We start from the raw sequence: 17,992 nt of genomic DNA on the forward strand, positions 1-17,992 counted from the left end.
ACAGGCCGTCCTGAGAGAACCCAGGACTAAGGGCTTGTGTTCCTCTTGCAGGTGGCGCAGATGTGGGGGCTTGACGACATGCACATTGTAGGCTGCCAGTGTCGGGGTAATCCAGTTTTAGTCAAAAGGTGGGATTTGCTTTGCTCCCCTGCGGACCACGTGCGGTGCTGCTTTTGCAGCAGGTGTGTGGATCCTCTTGGGTGGTCCTCAGGTGGACCAAGGAGTCACTGATTCCGATTCCCAGGGTTAGATGTGAGGGGACCATGGACCTCATGTGTTCAGAGGGGAGGAGTAAAAAACTTCCCTTGTAATTCCAGGATTGTCTGTCCCAGGAATGCTAAACCACTGGCTTTCACCTGAAGCTGTCGTAGGTGACACTGTATGGAAATGAGGACTCTTGTTCCGCATACCTGGGCCAGTACCCGTCTCCCTCCAGGGCCGTGGCTGAGCCCTCCTGATTTCGTTGGGTTTCCAGCCTGGGGATCTGTAAACCCAGTGACATCTCCGGTCTCGTCCCCTGCTCCCCGTGGGGACAGGAGGTGGCTTCAGGATGCTGGTGATGAATTCCTGAATGAAGCCGACTTGTGACTGCAGTTCTAAGGACCTCCCCGGGTGTTAGATGTCAGTAAATGACACCTGTGTGTGGATCTCATGTGATGAGAGAAACAGTGGGGGAAACCAAAGCTTGTGGAGTCTGCAGGTTCTGGACTTGGGGGTGTGTGCACCTGTGTACTTGGTGGGGGGTGTGATGTCTGGAATGACTGTGCAAGTGTGTCACGTTTGTGCGTGTGTGGGGAGTGTATTTAGCAGGTGTGGGTGGAGTGAGCATGTTCATGTGTGTCGTATGTATTTGAGGGTGTGTGTGGAGTGTGTACACGCATCACATTTGGTGAGTGTATTTGAGGGTGTGTATGGAGTGCATACATGTGTTAGTGTGTATAGTACTGGGTGAAGGGGTGGCATGTGTGGAGTAAGCATGCACACGTGTATGCTGTGTGTGGGGTTTCTACCTGGTCCTCCCCTGAGCCTGCTCCTGGGCCCTGCTGTCCTGGCAGCTTTACAGTTTGTGTGTCTTTGATTCCGGAAGATTCTGGAACCAGATTCTGAAGCTGTGATCACAAACTTGCAGCCCTGGAGGACGCTGGCCCCTGGAGCCGGCACGAGGGTCTCTGTGCTGGCCTCTCCCTGGGCTCTGTCCACAGCAGAGCGTGTCTGATGATTGAGCTGTGCGGGTCTGTGGTTCCCCAGCCTCGAGTCAGCCTTCGGTTCTGTCCCACCTCTGTTTCTTGCTGAGGGGCTCCGGGAAGTGGTGCCTGGGATGACGTTTTCACCCTGGGGTTGCTTCGCCAGCCGCCCAGGTGCTGGCTGCCTGAGCCCTGCTGCCGTCCTGGGAGGATGGGGCTGGTGCGGGGACATCCCTGAGCACCTGTGGGGAGGCAGGTTTAGGAAGTGCCAGAGGTGAGTGGTTTCCTTCCAGACTTGATTTTCTGCAAAGTTCTGGGCCTCATATTTTTCCCTAAGGGAAGTTAGAAACTGAGTTTCTCTTTAGGGGAATGTCTTTGCAGCATCTGTTGTTTGAATGTTCTCCAGGTGTGGAATACTCGGGGCCGTGTGTGTTTGGGAACATCCGTGTCCTGAGCGAATTCAGTAGGGAATGGAGAGAGGCCTCCTGTCAGCTTGGCCTCTGTTTCCAGCTTGTGAGGGTTGACGGCTGCTGGTATCCCAGGGAGAGTAAAACACTGGGCGGTGTGGGATAGAAACGTTCGCTCTGACAAGGTCAGTGGGAAAGCGTCTAAACATTCCTGTTCTCCAGGCTCCTCGGCGTCGAGCTTGTTTTGTGGAGTTGAGGGAAAGCTACCCTTGTTCCTGTTCCTCACCATTTGAATGGTGTCCAGGGCTCGTTCCGCTGGAGAGGCGATGCACATGAGAGAGGGTCAGGTCGCAGGCTGCGAGGTTATTTGGAATCTGTCAGCTGATTTCCTAAAAACACAAGTGCTTGGTAAAGATGTTCCCAATGAGCTAAAACATTTCAACAGGACGTGATAGCTGGGCATTGTTTAAAGACTATCACAATTTTCCTGTTACTTTTTAAATGCCTGTTGAATAGGGAAGGATTCACATATTTTTCTTTTCCTGTCTGCATACTTGATATTTCGTTTTTTGTTTTATATGTGGGTGTGCGGTTAACAGGATTTAGAAGCAGTCTCAACCCTGGGGAGACTTCAGGGCAGCCTCAGTCAGTGATGAAGGGAGGCAGGGATTTGGGGGCTACCTCCTCCATAGGACGGACACCAAGGGCCAGAGGTTGACAATCTGAGGTCACAAAGATGGGCACACCCAGCACCCTGGCCCCTGTGCCTCTCCTTCTCATTTGTCTCTGCTCAAAGCTGCTCTCCTGGGTTGTCACGGGTGATCTCTAGGCATGTGCTTGGTTCTTGCCGAAGTAGTGTCTGGTGAAGTGCTGGGTGGCCATGATCGGGCAGGAGGGAGTGATGAGAACAGGAAGGATGGGTTTGTCAGGGGACGGGAGCCCCTTGCCGAATTCCTGTGTCTGTTTTAGGTTAAAGACAAATGGCCGGGGTGGTGGATGTCTCACCAGGTGTGGCTAGACCTCGCTGTGCTGAACCCTGAGCAGGGGCCCCAGCAGCTGCCTCCTGCCAGGCCGGGGCCACAGGGCTGGGCTTCTGACTCTGGGGTGGGTCACGAGGGCTCATGCCAAGATGCAAGGGTCTGCACCCCTCCTGTGTGACCTGAGGGGCATGTGGGAAGCTGGTCTGTGCTCCTTACCTGGGAGAAGCTGAGCTCACCTGGGCCAGAGACTCTGGGGAGGTAGGCAGAGGCCTGGAATTCCTGCTTTCCCCAGACAGCAAGAAAGCTCAGTGTTGCACCTCCTCTGAGAGGCCCTCAACAGCCATATATAGTTGATTTTAACATGAGGGAAGTTGTCAATTAACCCAGCTCTGTGGGGAGCTTTGAGGAGTCCAGGCCCTGGGCCCTGGGCTTTTTAGTATGTTCCTTCCTGAACAAAAAACAAAAGATTCCTGTGGCTGATGCCGACTGTGTGGGGTAGGACATGCCGAGCTTGCGTGGGACTTGCCCCTGCGTTTCCTTGGTGCTCCTCCCAGCCCCCACGGACACCAGCCGTTCCAGGCCGAGGCTAGTCCTGGTTAGACCCTTGTTGGGGTCTGTGGTCCTGGATTGAGGGCCCAAGCACTTCTTTGATTATGAAAATGATTCACCCGAGATGCACGGCTGCCTCCAAACATCTCGTGAGCATGAGATACAGCCAGTGCCGCCGTCCCAAGCTCATAATTCTAGTGGAAAAGAGAAATTTTACTTTTAATGTGCTCATGTGACTCAGATGCAAATATTCAATTCCCGTTAAACTTTCAAGACCTTGAGAACCTCTGAGATTCCTTGGAAACCACTCCTTGGCCCCACGACTAACTCTCCTGTGGAAGGAGGCTGGGGTGGTCTGCGGGGCAGGGCCGGGTGGTCTGCGGGGTCTGGGGTCCTGCTGCGTTCTCTAGGATTCCTTCCGGTTCATCATTATTCCCAGTTCTTCAGCAGGTGGAGCAGATTCACTGACATTTCCATTATTTTGTTCTTGTGTTGCCTCAGTTAACTTAATATTTACCAGAAATAATTGATGGCAAGATGGGAATTAGTGATTCCATGAGAATAGGCAGCCTGTTTAGATAAGCGTGTTACAGTGTCTGATTTCCGAGATGTTGGTCCACACCTTCTCAGGAACACACTTTCAGGGGTAGATTCCTGTACAGGAGAAGCTGCTTTTCCCCGAGACACGGTGGCGTGCCCTGCACTGGCATGGCAGGGTGGCTGTGTGACCGGGCAGGGCTGGACGTGCTCCTGCCTGCCCTTGTGCTGGGCGCCCGCCTCCGCCCCACATCTGTGTCGAGGGTGCCTGCCTTTGTTCCCCCAGCTCGAGGTCATATAATTGTACCTTCCTTGACACATTTCTGCATAGAGATGATGAGATCTGGGGGCTGAATCTCAATCTGACATGCTTGCAGGTAAATTATTCACGTGAATGACTTGGGTTCTCGGCGTTCAGGGTCAGGAGGCGTGAGGTGGGTTCGGAGACAACTGCCTGGCCCCAGGAAGTTTCTCTCAGAGCCTGTTTCTTTCTCTAGCAAACTAAACGATTCCCACCTCACCGGGCTTGACACAGGCTCAGTACTCAGATGCCGTCTGGTCTTTATTATAGTTAGTATTTGGTAGCGTGGCTGGTAAGAAAATGCATTATCTTGACAATTTATAGAATGTCATACAAGGCAAGCATGAAACTGGGACACTACCTTAATCTGAAGATGCTGGTGCTTACTCTTCTCCTTAAGCATTTTGTAATTCTGGCGTGTGTCAGCCGAGTCATATGACGGCATCACGCACATGATACCAGCTCTCAGTTACCTTGGAAAGGGGAGACTGAGGCTGCCAGGGAGCATCCCTACTGCCTCCAGCCCTCGGAGGTTTCTCTCTCCTTCCCTCTGTCCGTCCCTATCCCCCGTTCCCCTCACTGCCCCCCTCACTTACTCTACAGCAGAGGCCCAGACTTTGACGAATCCCAGCTGGGCCTATTTAACACTTGGCTGGGAAACCAGAGGGAAAGGGGCCCAGTTACTACAGAAATAGAGAATTGAAACAGAATGTGAGCTACTTTTGCGTCTTTTTTATTTTAATCTGAATATAAAAGGCAAGTGTCAAAACAAAATCGGTGCTAACTACGTCACACAGCTCCGAGTCTGCCTTGTCGGGGCTCCGTGGGTTCCCACGCCCTGGCCTGCAGAAAGCATTCAGTTACGGTCCTTTGAATGTTCCAGAGTCACATTTAATACAAATCTTCACATTCATCCATGGCCAAGGCTTGATTTAATAACAGGTATTGCAGGTCTTTGAGTGGGGCTCAGCCTGTTTTAGAAGCAGCTGTGCCATCCGAGGGGCAGGTCCGTGTGGGCTGGCGACCCAGCCCTGACAGTGTGGGGCCTTGTGGTTCTAGAATGTAGTGAATGCAACCTGTGGCATGAATAAAAAGCCTCATATTGCCCCCCTGAGGAGCTGGGGCTTCCCCTCAGTACTGTGGTGTGCTGTGTTGGTGATTGTGCCAGATGTAAAAGGCTGAGGGAGATGCCTAAAAACCAGGCTCCCAAAGACAGCCCTTCATGTCTGGTGCTTTCCCGTGTGTATGCACACCTGTTTGACGTGTGTACACCTGCTTCATGCGTGCACCTGTTTCATGTGTGTACACCTCTTCGTGTGTGCATGCACCTGTTTCGTACGTGTACACCTGTGCATTCACCACCCTATATTGTGTCATATATTGTACTTTACAGATTGCTTTTCACTTTGTATTGTGAGATTGTAACGACTTTGTGAAGAAAAGAGGGAGCTCTGCCAGCCTTTGGCTCTGACAAACGTGATGTCGCGGGAACAGATGAGGCAGCCCGTGTGAGGCCGGCAGAGGCCATGGTGTCCTGGGAGCCCGTGCGCATCCACTGTCTGTCACTGTGTGACAAGTGACCCCAAAACCCAGTGGCTTAAGGCAACATACACGTATGACTGTACAGCTTCTACAGGTTGCAAATTCAGGGCAGCCCTGCTGAGCAGTTCTGGCCCAGTCCCCCGGGTCACCGCGAAGATGCTGTCCAGGGCTGCGGCCATCTGTAGGCTCAGCTGGGCTTGAGGTTCTGCTCCAGGATGCTGTGCTGATGTGTCTGCGGGCAGAGGCCTGGTCCCCCACACCTGGTCCCTCCCTGGGGCTGCCGGGTGTATTCCTGCCCAAGGCCCCTCCTTTCCACAGAGACGTAGGAGTGCTGGTCTTGTGCCCAGCGTCAAGGTGGCCGGTCCCCTGGGCCATACTGACCAGCCCTGAGCTCCGCGGGAGGGAGCATGCAGCTGTATGAGCCCCAGCAGGGAGGTCATGCGACCACCGAGGACTGGCTTCCGGGCCATGTGAGAAGCCTTGGGTGTTGTCTTAAAGTTGAGGAAACTGGCAGAATCTGGCTGGGAGCTGGAGAGAGAGGAGAGCATGCGTGTGGGTTGGACCGGCTGTGAAGGTCGGGACAGGGCCACGAAGTACTCACGTGCACAGATCCCTTCCAGTGTTAGGGCTCACAGTGTGTTCCTCTGTGACTCAAGGTACGTGCTTCTTGAGGGTGGTTTTCTGTGTTTTGTTTGATGCATCAAGAAGGTTGTTTTCAGGACGGTAGGTGTTGGGGCTGAGTCTGGGGCTGCTGATCCCAGAGGAACATCCTGGAATGGAAGTGTGGACAGGACGGAGGGCCAGGCCCCAACGGGCAACAGTGTGGAGGGAGAGGCTTGTTGCCTGTGTCCGGTAGATGGTGACGTGTTGGAGTGACAGGGTCTGTGAGGGAAGAGCCGTGTTCAGTCTAAGGGCGTCGGGTTTGCTGAGGAACCTCCGAAATGTCCTGGTAGAGACGGGTAGCAGCTGCCGGGGCGTGTGGGGATCCTGCTCTCGGGAAGGTGCGGGTGGCTGCGTGAGGACAGCCTGATGTCCAGGTGCCAGAGACGGTGGCGTGTGTAGTGGGGCCTAGAACAAGCCTGGGATTCGATTGTGGAAGAGGTGGGTGCTGTGAGGGAAAGGCGGCTGTGACTGAACTCTACTGGGATTTCCGTGAGAATGTGAGGTGTGTCAGGGGCAGGTTCAGGAGCAAAGACTTGTTTCCCCTACTCAGCGGCTACTCCTGCAGGGCTGGGCGACAGTGGAGGTCGCGCAGGAAGGTGTTCGCTGAAGACCTTGCTCTGTGACTTGACGGGTGTTCCTCCCACGAGGGTGGAATGGAGACTGGACACTGGGTGGCTTGTTGGGAGCTGCGTCCTGCGTGACCCCGCGTGTAGTGGGCTCAGAGCAGAGCTTGAGTCCTTCCTTTACAGACACTTTTCAGAGTTCGCCCACCTTTAGATTCTCTGATTAACGTGTCTGAGGCCGGTCCCAGGAGTCTGCCACCTGCCAGGCCAGGAGGTTCCCCGCATGTGGCTGGTCCCCTGATACCCTGAGAAACGTGGCTCGGGAGGATCACCCGAGTTTCCTAAATATGAGTCACTTGCTTTCTCTTCTCTTTGCTTTCATGCCTCCCCCAGGGTGGGCCAGTCCTGTCAGCCTCAGTGATATCCGCATGCTGGGGTTACAAGGAGATTGGGGGTGTGGTCCCCTGGGGAGATTTGGTGACTGAGGATGCTGTCATAGCAGCCACATGTCCTTATTGTTTTCACTTTTAATGAAGTTCAATTACTAGGCTTTCCGATGCACAATGATGTCCTTGTGAACAATTGGTGATCAAGGAAGCAAACAAGTGTGGGAAAATGATCCTGCCTTTAAACCTAAGAAATGATAATACAGCAAAGAGCCCTGAAGAGCCCATGAACCTCCTCATGGGGCAGTGAGGAGACACCTCAGTAATGACTTTAAAAAAGAAATCAGATAATGCTGAAGAAAAGGTAAACTAAATGTTGGGTCTCATGGGTAAAGAGATTGTGGTTTACATTTTGTAGGCAAGAGTTTTTACACTTAATTATTTTTCTTTGATGGATTTAGAATTAGTCACAATAAACATGATTTTTTTTAAATGAAAAAAAAATTAGGGTAAGTATAAGAAGTCTAATCCCTTTGTGATATTTCTGTACTGTGAGACTCCAGATACAAAATTGAAGCTCAGACTCTGTCTCTAACCAACCAGAGAGAGAAGTGGTCATCTCCTGCAGGCCAGTCTGGCCTCCAAGTGTCTGGCCATCCTCTCAGTCTTGGGCACACCTGCATCACTGGTGCTTCCTGCCAGGCTGTGACCCTGTGCCCAGGTTTCAGGAGCACATGGAACAGTTTTCCTGGGGACTCCTGCTTTGTCCTGGCTCCTGGAAGCACAGGCTTTTGATGAAGGACTCTCCCCACTGCCAGGTAACTCAGTGATTGCCCCCCAGGATGTATTTCTCGCATGGGGTGCAGAGAGTCTAGGCGTGGTGTCCTGGCCGTGAAGCCAGCTCTAGGACTGCATGGCAGCCTTGCCTCTGCCCCTTATCTGGGAACAGGGCAGTGGGGAGGAGAAGGGAACCAGGGCCTTGCCCCTTTTGTGTCTCAAGAACACGGAAACACATCGTTCCACTCCCTTGCACCATTTACAGCCCAAGCTTGTGTAAAGTATTTAAGCTATTTTATAACTTATAACCTCCCTTGACAATGATGTGTTTTATATAAGCAGCACGTAGAAAGTGGTAATTTAAATACCCTATCAAGTAAGATCTAAACAATAAGGAGCAGATACCACTGTAGAAAATGTTACTTTCTCCAGGAAACATGTATCTACTACAGATGGAAATGAATCATCGCTTCCTCTTTGGCGGCTCCTGATGAGCCTGTGAAATTCTGTCCTGTTTGCCACTGTTACAGTTACAAGCTATAGCTTTTCTTCTATGATGTTTATTTCTTGCCTGTTCACCGCTGTTACAGTGACAAGCTATACCTTTTCTTCTGTGATGTATATTTCTTGAAGGCATGGACTAAATCCTAATTCCACAGTATTCGATGCACATACTCAAGAGATACTTGTTTGAATGAATGGATTAATGGAAAATAGAAGTGGTGACTTCACTTTTAATTCATTAGGTCAAACTTCAAGTGTTTACACGCACAATTTTATAGTCCTTTGGATAGATTGGGCTGCTGTGCAGGGTGGTTAGAGATAGTTGGGAGTGCAGCTAATGGCTCTGTGGCTCTAGGCTCATGAAGGGCTTTGAGGGACTTGGCGACACCTGTGTTGAAAACTCAGTTTCGCAAATCCATTCGAGTGACCTGCCAGCACACACAGCCCTGCTTCCCAGCTGATTTCTGCAGAGGCGTCTCCTGAACACCCCAGGTGAAGGTGGGTTCAGCCGGCACTGCTGGGCTTCCACAGCAAGCCAAGTGCAGGGACGAGGGAGAAGAGGGGCAGGACCCGACTCTTCCTGGGCCCCAGCACCTGTGTGAGGATGCTGCCTGGCCTAGCTCTTCTTGGGGCGATCAGGGAAACGATGGCATGGAGGGTGTGTTGGCATGAGCCACTTGCTCAAACATGGATCCCAGGTCTGTGTGGAAGGCAAAATAGAAGTTTATGTGGATATTGTCAGTAACATAGTAAATATAGGCTTCTTCCCTAGGGTGGCTGACCCTCTCCCTCATCTGCTGAGTAAAGGCCCGGTGTGACCTTCTGGGCCTCCACAATGAGCTTTTCCCAAGCTCTGTCCACTCCGTGGAGGTGGCCGGAGCCAGGGCAGACATGGGGTGTTTGTCACTTTCTTCTTTCTTTCTTTCTTTCTTTCTTTCTTTCTTTCTTTCTTTCTTTCCTTTCTTTCCTTTCTTTCCTTTCTTTCCTTTCTTTCCTTTCTTTCCTTTCTTTCCTTTCTTTCCTTTCTTTCCTTTCTTTCTTTCCTTTCTTTCTTTCCTTTCTTTCTTTCTTTTCTCTCTTTCTCTCTTTCTCTCTTTCTTTCTTTTTTTTTTTTTTTTTTTTTTTTTTTTTTTTTTTTTTTTTTTTTGAGACGGAGTGTTCTGTAGCCCAGGCTGGAATGCAGTAGTGCTGTCTCCGCTCACTGCAACCTCCGCCTCCCGGGTTCACGCCATTCTCCTGCCTCAGCCTCCTGAGTAGCTGGGACTACAGGCGCCCGCCACCATGCCTGGCTAACTTTTTGTGTTTTCAGTAGAGACGGGGTTTCACCGTGTTAGTCAGGATGGTCTGGATTGGAATCCTTGTTTTAAGTGCACTGGAGCAGAGATAGGGAGAGGGGACTACCATTTGCTCAGAATTTGGTCCTGCTCACAGCCAATGAGGCAACATAAGCACCTCCTAAATGAAGCATTCCACAGACTGATTTTACAGATGACAGTCGTGATGGCTGGAAAAGACTTCTCACAATGAGCGAGTTTGAGCTGCATTTGAAGGAAGAACAGGTCCCTGCAGGTGGAAATGAAAGATAAGGGTGACCCAAGCCATCAGCAACGTGAGCCCTGAGTATTTGCTGGGTACCTCTCTGCCTGCCATACAGCTGGCTGTAGCCTTGTCAAATGCACTTGGCTGGCACATAAGCAGAAGTGCTCGCCGGGCCTTGGGAGGGCTTTCTGACATGTGGGTGCCTGCTTTTCCCTGTTAGGCTGGAGCTGCAGGAGCCTTCCTAGACCTGATAGAGGACCAAGGCTGTGGCCTTGGCATGGGGGCTGAGGGCTGGGGGAGCTCCCTGGGTTTATTGTGTGGGTGAGAGCAAACTTCAGTCCCGCTGCGGCACCGGGATTCAGGGTTCCTTCTGGAATGTTCTGAGTGAGAAACAGAAGGGTGCACAGGTGCGTCTTCTGAGGATTTTCTGGTTATCTTGGGAGAGCACTGGTGCCTCTGAGCTATCAACCTGCAGAACCACTTCTTCCACTAACGGCCTTCTTTAAAGAAAGACTTATAAATGATGCCACTTCAGATGGAGGTATTTGCAGGTGTGGCCTGAAAAATGAACGAAACGACTCTTTCATCTCCAAGTATCTTACGTTATTCCCAGTGACAGATGTTTGAGCTTTCCAGTGAATATTAAAATACAAAAACCTTGTGTCCACCACTTTCTCATGTGATCAATGGTGATATTGATGTGGGGTTTTTTTTTTTTTTGACATATAATGAAATGTGGAAGCTGCTCATAACTCTGAACCAGTGCTGTCTAACCAATGTGTGATTAGAAAATCGTGTGCTGGTAAAAGCCATTCAAGTGCAGGATGGACCAGTCGACTTAGAAGGAATTGGGGCAGAAAGACCCGTCGACCAGAGTGCAGACTCCGTGTTGCAGACAGCCCGTATGGAAGTGCCACTTGTTACATTTGGCAGCAGAGAATACCTAAAATGATCTGAAAACACAGTGAAAATACTGCTTCCTAATTGTATATCAGCATAGGGTCGGACTTCCTTCATAAACTTCTACGACGGCTCTGCAGCCCACTGAATGCAGATGCAGGCATGAGAACCCTGCTGTCTGAGGTGCAGAGATGTTAGGTGTTTTCACAGTGGCACAAACAGTTGCCACACTGTTGCTTATTTTGGAAAATGGTTTCTTCTTTAAGACTGTGTTAAGATGTAATGACTTTATCATTGTAAAATGAACTAAATTGTAGTTTTTTTTTTTTTTTTTTTTTTTTTTGAGATGGAGTCTTCCTCTGCCACCCATGCTGGAGTGTAGTGGTGTGACCTCAGCTCACTTCAATCTCTGCCTCCTGAGTTCAAGTGATTCTCCTGCCTCAGCCTCCCTAGTAGCTGGGACTACAGGTGTCCACCACCTTGCCTGGCTAATTTTTGTATTTTAGTAGAGACAGGGTTTCACCATGTTGTCCAGGCCGGTTTTGAACTCCTAACCTCAAGTGATTCACCGGCCTCTGCCTCCCAAAGTGGTGGGATTACAGGCATGAGCCACCACTCCTGGCCTCATGAGAAGCCCTTTGTGATCTCTAATAAAGTGAAAAGAGTTCCTGAGACCCAAAAGTTTGAAAACCACTGGCTTAAACCGACAAAATTGTCCATGATTCTTCAGTGTATCTTCTAATCTGTTGGAGAAAGGACGTAAGGGTTGTTTTACTTTTTTCCTTTCACATCTCAGTGGTGCTGGGACAACTGGGGTATCCACATGGAAAAGAATGGCCTGGGCCCTTCCTCACCCTACACAGCTTAAAATGGATCCAGTGTAAGGAGCCAACTGCAAGACCTATTCTGTCAGTCTGCTGGGTACTATGACCAACACCACATACCTTGTGGCTTAAACAACAGCATTTTATTTCCTTTGTTCTGGAGGCTGGAAGCCTGGGGTCAAGGTGCGGGCAGGGTTGGATTCTCTGGGGCCTCACCCCATGCTGTGTAGACGGCATCTTCTCCGTGTCCTCACAGGTTTCTCTTATGTGTGTGCAGCACTGAGGACTGTGTGTCTAAATTCTCTTAAAAGAACACCAGTCATACTGGATCAGGGCCTACTCTTAAGATCTTATGGGACTAAATTGCCAAGTTAAAGGCCCTGTATCTACATACAGTGACATTTTGAGTTTCTGGGGTTGTGATTTTAACATGGGAATCTTGGGTGGGGGGGCAGTTCAGCTGATGACACTTTTAGGGGCGAATTCTGGTGAAACTTACATTGGATTAGACAATGTTTCCTTAAATGAAACGCCTAAAGCATAACAAGCAACTGAAGGGAAAAAGACGGTATCAAAATTAAATGTTCATTTCAGAGGATACTATTAAAGTAAAAAGACGACCCACAGAACAGGACACATTATCCCAATAAGGGCCTGATATCGAGAATATATTTAAAAACTCTTAATAAAAAAATCCAATTTAAAAATGGACAAAGGATTTGAATATATTCTCCAAAGAAAGACATAAATGCCTTAAAAAGCACATGAGATATTTAACAGAATTCATCATCTTAGGTAATGGAAATCAAAAGCACCATGAGATACTACTTCACAACCACCGAGATGGGTAAATCCCCAGTATTGGAGAGTGACATGTTGGTGAATTGGGGAAAACTGAAATCTTTATATATAGCTAGTGGGAGGGGAAGTAAAATGGTACAGTTGCTTTGGAAAAGTCTGGCAGTTCCTCAGAAAAGCATAAAATCACCGTACGACCCAGCAATTTCACTCCTAGGCATATGCCCAAGAAAATTGAAAATATTTTTACAAAAAAAAATCTAATGCAAGATTCTTCATAGTGGCACTATTTGTAATAGTAGAAACAGCCCAGGTGTCTGTCAACAGACGAATGGATAAAGACAACATGTACACAATGAAATATCACTCAGCTATAAAAAGGAGCAAAAGAACATGTGCTCCAACTGGAATGAGCCTTGGATGTGAAAGATGCCGGCACCAAAGGTCAAGAAACTGTGTACGATTCTCTTCACAACAGGTGTCCAGAATGGGCAAATCCAGAGAAACGGAAGTCGGCTGGTGATTGCCAGGGGCTGGCGGAAGGAAGGAGAAGGTGCTGATTCTTAATGGGTTCAAGGTTTCTTTGGCCGGTGGTGAAAAAGTCCCGAAACTACATACTAGTGGTTGATTGATGTGCAGCTTTGAGAATATGCTTAAAAGACTGAATTGTATCCTTTAATATTGGGGCTTTTATGGTTTGTAAATTGTTTTTCAATTTAGAAAGGAACTCAAGAACTACTTTGGTGTTGATATTTAGAATGTGAAAGAGACAGTATCCAAAACATGTTACTATGTAACTCACGTCCCCAGAGAGTTAAACTTCATTAAAGGATGTGTTTGAGCCTAGGAGACACAACGATCCTATACTATATGTTAGAGCCCACCTTACTGATTTCTATCTCACATAACAACCATATTCAGGGAAAACGGACATGTAAACCTGAGCTGAATGCTATGCGGAGGCACATTCCTCTTACCCGGATGGTCTGTAGTGGTGCAGTAGGAGATGTGGTCATAGCAATGTTAGTTGAATTTCCATGGCAACAGGAATTTGCACATCTGATGAGTTAGATCTCCCTGCACAGCTCCTAACAGTGTTGCCCATTTCTGTGTGGTGTCTGTGTATGTTCTTGCTGTGGAAATAAGTGATAGCACCTGCACAAACACTTGCCCGGAAATGCGCACGAAGCTGGTGAAAGCAGAGGATAGGCGAGAGGGAAGCACGGCTCAGCCCTGGCAAAGGAGACGGTTATTCCAAAGGCGGGAGATTCAGGAACCACGATCCTTGGGAAGATTGGTGATGTCCGTGGATCTCACCTCTGTCAGCTTGTATCTGTGCAGCCAGTTACCGGAGCCGTCAGAACCGCATGTATTGGTATCGGTGTCATCACTCAATGCTTCTGACTTTTCCTGGTGCTGAGGATGACTGCATGTGGCGGAAGCAAAGTGCTGATTTAGCGCAGATCATCAGATCCCAATTCTTTTCTATCAAGGGGGGCAGGGTTAGGAAACCCACCCCCCCAATCTTAAAAGAACTGGGATCTGATGATCTGTGCTGTCAAGAGAGGTAGGGTTAGAACATCCCACTCCCCAATCCCATTGTTGAAAAAAAATAATTGACTTGGGAGGGTTTTTACTCCTAAGATTGAAGCCGTGCATTTTTGGAGCCTGGGCTGCCAGCCGTGGTGGCTGGGGAATGCTGGGGCTGCGGTCATCCGGCCGCTGGCAGCCCTGCTGGTGGGTCCTGCCTCTTTGACACCATTTATTTCTGAAGCTTGCTTTCCCCGGTGTTAGAAGTAGCAGCACTGGATAAATGGCCTCCTTCCTACAGTGAAGCTCTGCCGGGAGAGAAGACATGGAGCGTCTGTTGAAGGATGTGATGTTTGGGGCACCGCACCATGCGTTCTGCTTCTCATTGGTGCCTCCTGGTTGATGTTAGCATCACCTGGCATTTCCCAGGAGGTAACTCGCAGATGCCACACTGATGGAAAGCTGCAGCAGCATGGTTCGAGTCCAGGGCCAGCTGGAGCTTATCAGTAAGGTCAGGTTGGACACACATGCTCCACTCAGTGGGTGGGTCTGTGGAGCTGGGGTGGCGTGAGAGCCAGAGAGTCCTGGTGGAACCCTGCCAGATGACAGGAAAGGGGCCCATGAGGAGAGGAACCAGTGGATTCGAGACAGGGAACAGAAGGAGCTCAGGAAGGAGCGAGCCGTCACAGGGTGGGAGGCTTAGGAGCCAGCAGGCGAGTGGGATGTGGCCTCGGGGTGCTGCTGGGTTGGTGAGGGGCCTTCTGTGACTTTTCTGAGAGTGCAGTCAGTTGTAGGGGTGGGTGCCGGCTCCCACAGATAGAAGAGCCAAGCGTCCTGCAGGAGACCAACGTGTGCACTGGGAGTTCCCAGGTGCGTGTCCGGGCACACGGCCCAGAGGCACCTGACAAGCTCAGTGCACCAGGCACACAGTGGACTGTTGGTGCCTGATCCAACGAGGGAAGTGAGTGAGGGCTCAGACACAGGTGCGGGGATGCACGGAACGGGGGTACGGTCAGGTGGAGAGTCATACTGTGGGGTCCGGGAGAGATGGGTTCGAGAATAAGTGGGACGGGGGTCCATTTAGGTGGAGATTCATGCTGGCTGTGGTCCGGGAAATGTGTTTTTGCTTCTATCTGAGAAGCTGTACCTGAGCACGTCTGTGCTTTGACATTTAATCTGGGCACTATCCTCAGCAGGGTGCGTATCTCTGTGGCAGAGGATACCTCGGGCACAGTGGATATCAGCGGCCGTGGCTGGACTCGGGGTCCGTGAAAGTCGCGTGATCGAACGTGTTTGGTACATTCTTAGCTCCTGCCAGGTGCCTCCGAGCATCGGGGTGGTGTGGCTCTCCACACCCTTTCCATCTGCGTGTAGCATGACCACCACCTTCCTACCATGTTTGTCCTACCACGGCTGCCATGTCTAATGGACGCTTTGCTTTCCAGCTACTTTCCTGTAATCAAAACCCTTGACTTTGCCTGCGTTTCAGAGAGGACAGGATATTAGTCTTTCATGATTGCTCTGAGGATTTCCAAAAGCAAATGTGTCTTACAGGATGCAAGATATTGGAGACAGTAATTATAGATGATTTTCCTCAGTCTTTTGCTTGTGGTAAAATTACATAGCACTCGAACCATTTTTAAGTGTATGGTTTGGGGGCATTAAGTGTGTTCACTCTGTCACGCCATGATCACCACCATCCGTCTCCAGAGCTTCCTGGTCTCCCCACGCTTGAAACTCGCTCTATCAAACACTAGCTCTCCTCCTGCCCCAGCTCTGGTAAGCACCACAGATTGCTTGGAAAAGAGGCTTTGTCAGTAAGAGAAGGGGTGAGGAGAAGAGCTCTCAAGACTCACTTGAGATTTGAGGAAGTGTTTTAGGTTTTGCTCACTGGTCCCCAGTGTAAAGGAACTATTGAAGACGTGGGAAGGCAAAGGTCTGTGATCTCAGGAAGTGCTGGGCTGGGCGGCTTTCCCGCTGTGACGGGGACACTTGCCCTCAAACCCGCCTGAGATAATCGCGTGAGGATGATGCTGCATTGTGACAGCTCTGAACTTGGTCTCCTCTAACATTGCCAAGTACATAAGCTTTGGCGGTTCCCGTCTAGTGTCTGCGGGAGACCTAGAATTGGAACATTGTCGACTTTAGAACACACTCATTCTTATAACACGCTACCTGTTCTCATCAAGGGAAATATGCTGTGTCCTTTTTTTTTTATTTCCTTTAATATTCTGTGTTGCAGTAATTGCAGCGGACGCTACTTCTGGTTCATGGTTATTGCCAAACACAAGCTTCTGGAAACCATGTGAAAAATGAAGGGGGAAAGTAGTTTTCTATATAAGGCTTTTTTTGAACATCTTGTTTTTTCCTGGAATATCTGTTGTGGTGTAAAACATTTTCAATTTAGGGAGTTGTAACGTGTTTTATTCTGGTTAGCTTTGAAACCCCATGTTTCTGCATGTCATGGGGCTGCTTTATCCTGTTATTCTATGATATAGCTGGTTTTCAAAACTATTGGTTTTTTCACTTTAAAAACCAAAGCAGCTTACAGTATGAGTGTGATTCCCATAAGAATTTAATTGTAAAATTGATTCGTGTTCAATAAACTTACTGGAATGACTCATTAGATCAGTGGACGAAAAGATGATAAAAACATGTCAAGTCTCTGGGCCAGGAAGGACTTCCAAATAATACACGTGATACACAGTAATTTCTTTTTATTTATTTATTTATTTATTTATTATTATTAAACTTCAAGTTGTAGGGTACATGTGCACAACGTGCAGGTTTGCTACATATGTATACTTGTGCCATGTTGGTGTGCTGCACCCATCAACTCGTCATTTACATCAGGTATAACTCCCAATGCAATCCCTCCCCCCTCCCCCCTCCCCATGATAGGCCCCGGTGTGTGATGTTCCCCTTCCCGAGTCCAAGTGATCTCATTGTTCAGTTCCCACCTATGAGTGAGAACATGCGGTGTTTGGTTTTCTGTTCTTGTGATAGTTTGCTAAGAATGATGGTTTCCAGCTGCATCCATGTCCCTACAAAGGACACAAACTCATCCTTTTTTATGGCTGCATAGTATTCCATGGTGTATATGTGCCACATTTTCTTAATCCAATCTGTCACTGATGGACATTTGGGTTGATTCCAAGTCTTTGCTATTGTGAATAGTGCTGCAATAAACATACGTGTGCATGTGTCCTTATAGCAGCATAATTTATAATCCTTTGGGTATATACCCAGTAATGGGATGGCTGGGTCATATGGTACATCTAGTTCTAGATCCTTGAGGAATCGCCATACTGTTTTCCATAATGGTTGAACTAGTTTACAATCCCACCAACAGTGTAAAAGTGTTCCTATTTCTCCACATCCTCTCCAGCACCTGTTGTTTCCTGACTTTTTAATGATCGCCATTCTAACTGGTGTGAGATGGTATCTCATTGTGGTTTTGATTTGCATTTCTCTGATGGCCAGTGATGATGAGCATTTTTTCATGTGTCTGTTGGCTGTATGAATGTCTTCTTTTGAGAAATGTCTGTTCATATCCTTTGCCCACTTTTGGATGGGGTTGTTTGTTTTTTTCTTGTAAATTTGTTTGAGTTCTTTGTAGGTTCTGGATATTAGCCCTTTGTCAGATGAGTAGATTGCAAAAATTTTCTCCCATTCTGTAGGTTGCCTGCTCACTCTGATGGTAGTTTCTTTTGCTGTGCAGAAGCTCTTTAGTTTGATGAGATCCCATTTGTCAATTTTGGCTTTTGCTGCCGTTGCTTTTGGGATACACAGTAATTTCTTAACAAAAGATTAGATTTGGTACATAACTGTTTAAAACCTCTGTATTTTCTATTATAGCCATTCCACAGTGCCCACGGGGGTGGGCTGCAGGACTGCCTATGGACACCAAGGTCTGTGGGCGCTCAGGTCCCTGGTGTAAAATGGCATCGTGTTTGCATATGACATACGCACATCCTCCTGCAGACTTTCAGTCATGTCAGGGTTGCT

Source organism: Chlorocebus sabaeus, chromosome 11 (genome assembly GCF_047675955.1).
Source record: "Chlorocebus sabaeus isolate Y175 chromosome 11, mChlSab1.0.hap1, whole genome shotgun sequence".
Lineage (NCBI taxonomy): Eukaryota > Metazoa > Chordata > Mammalia > Primates > Cercopithecidae > Chlorocebus > Chlorocebus sabaeus.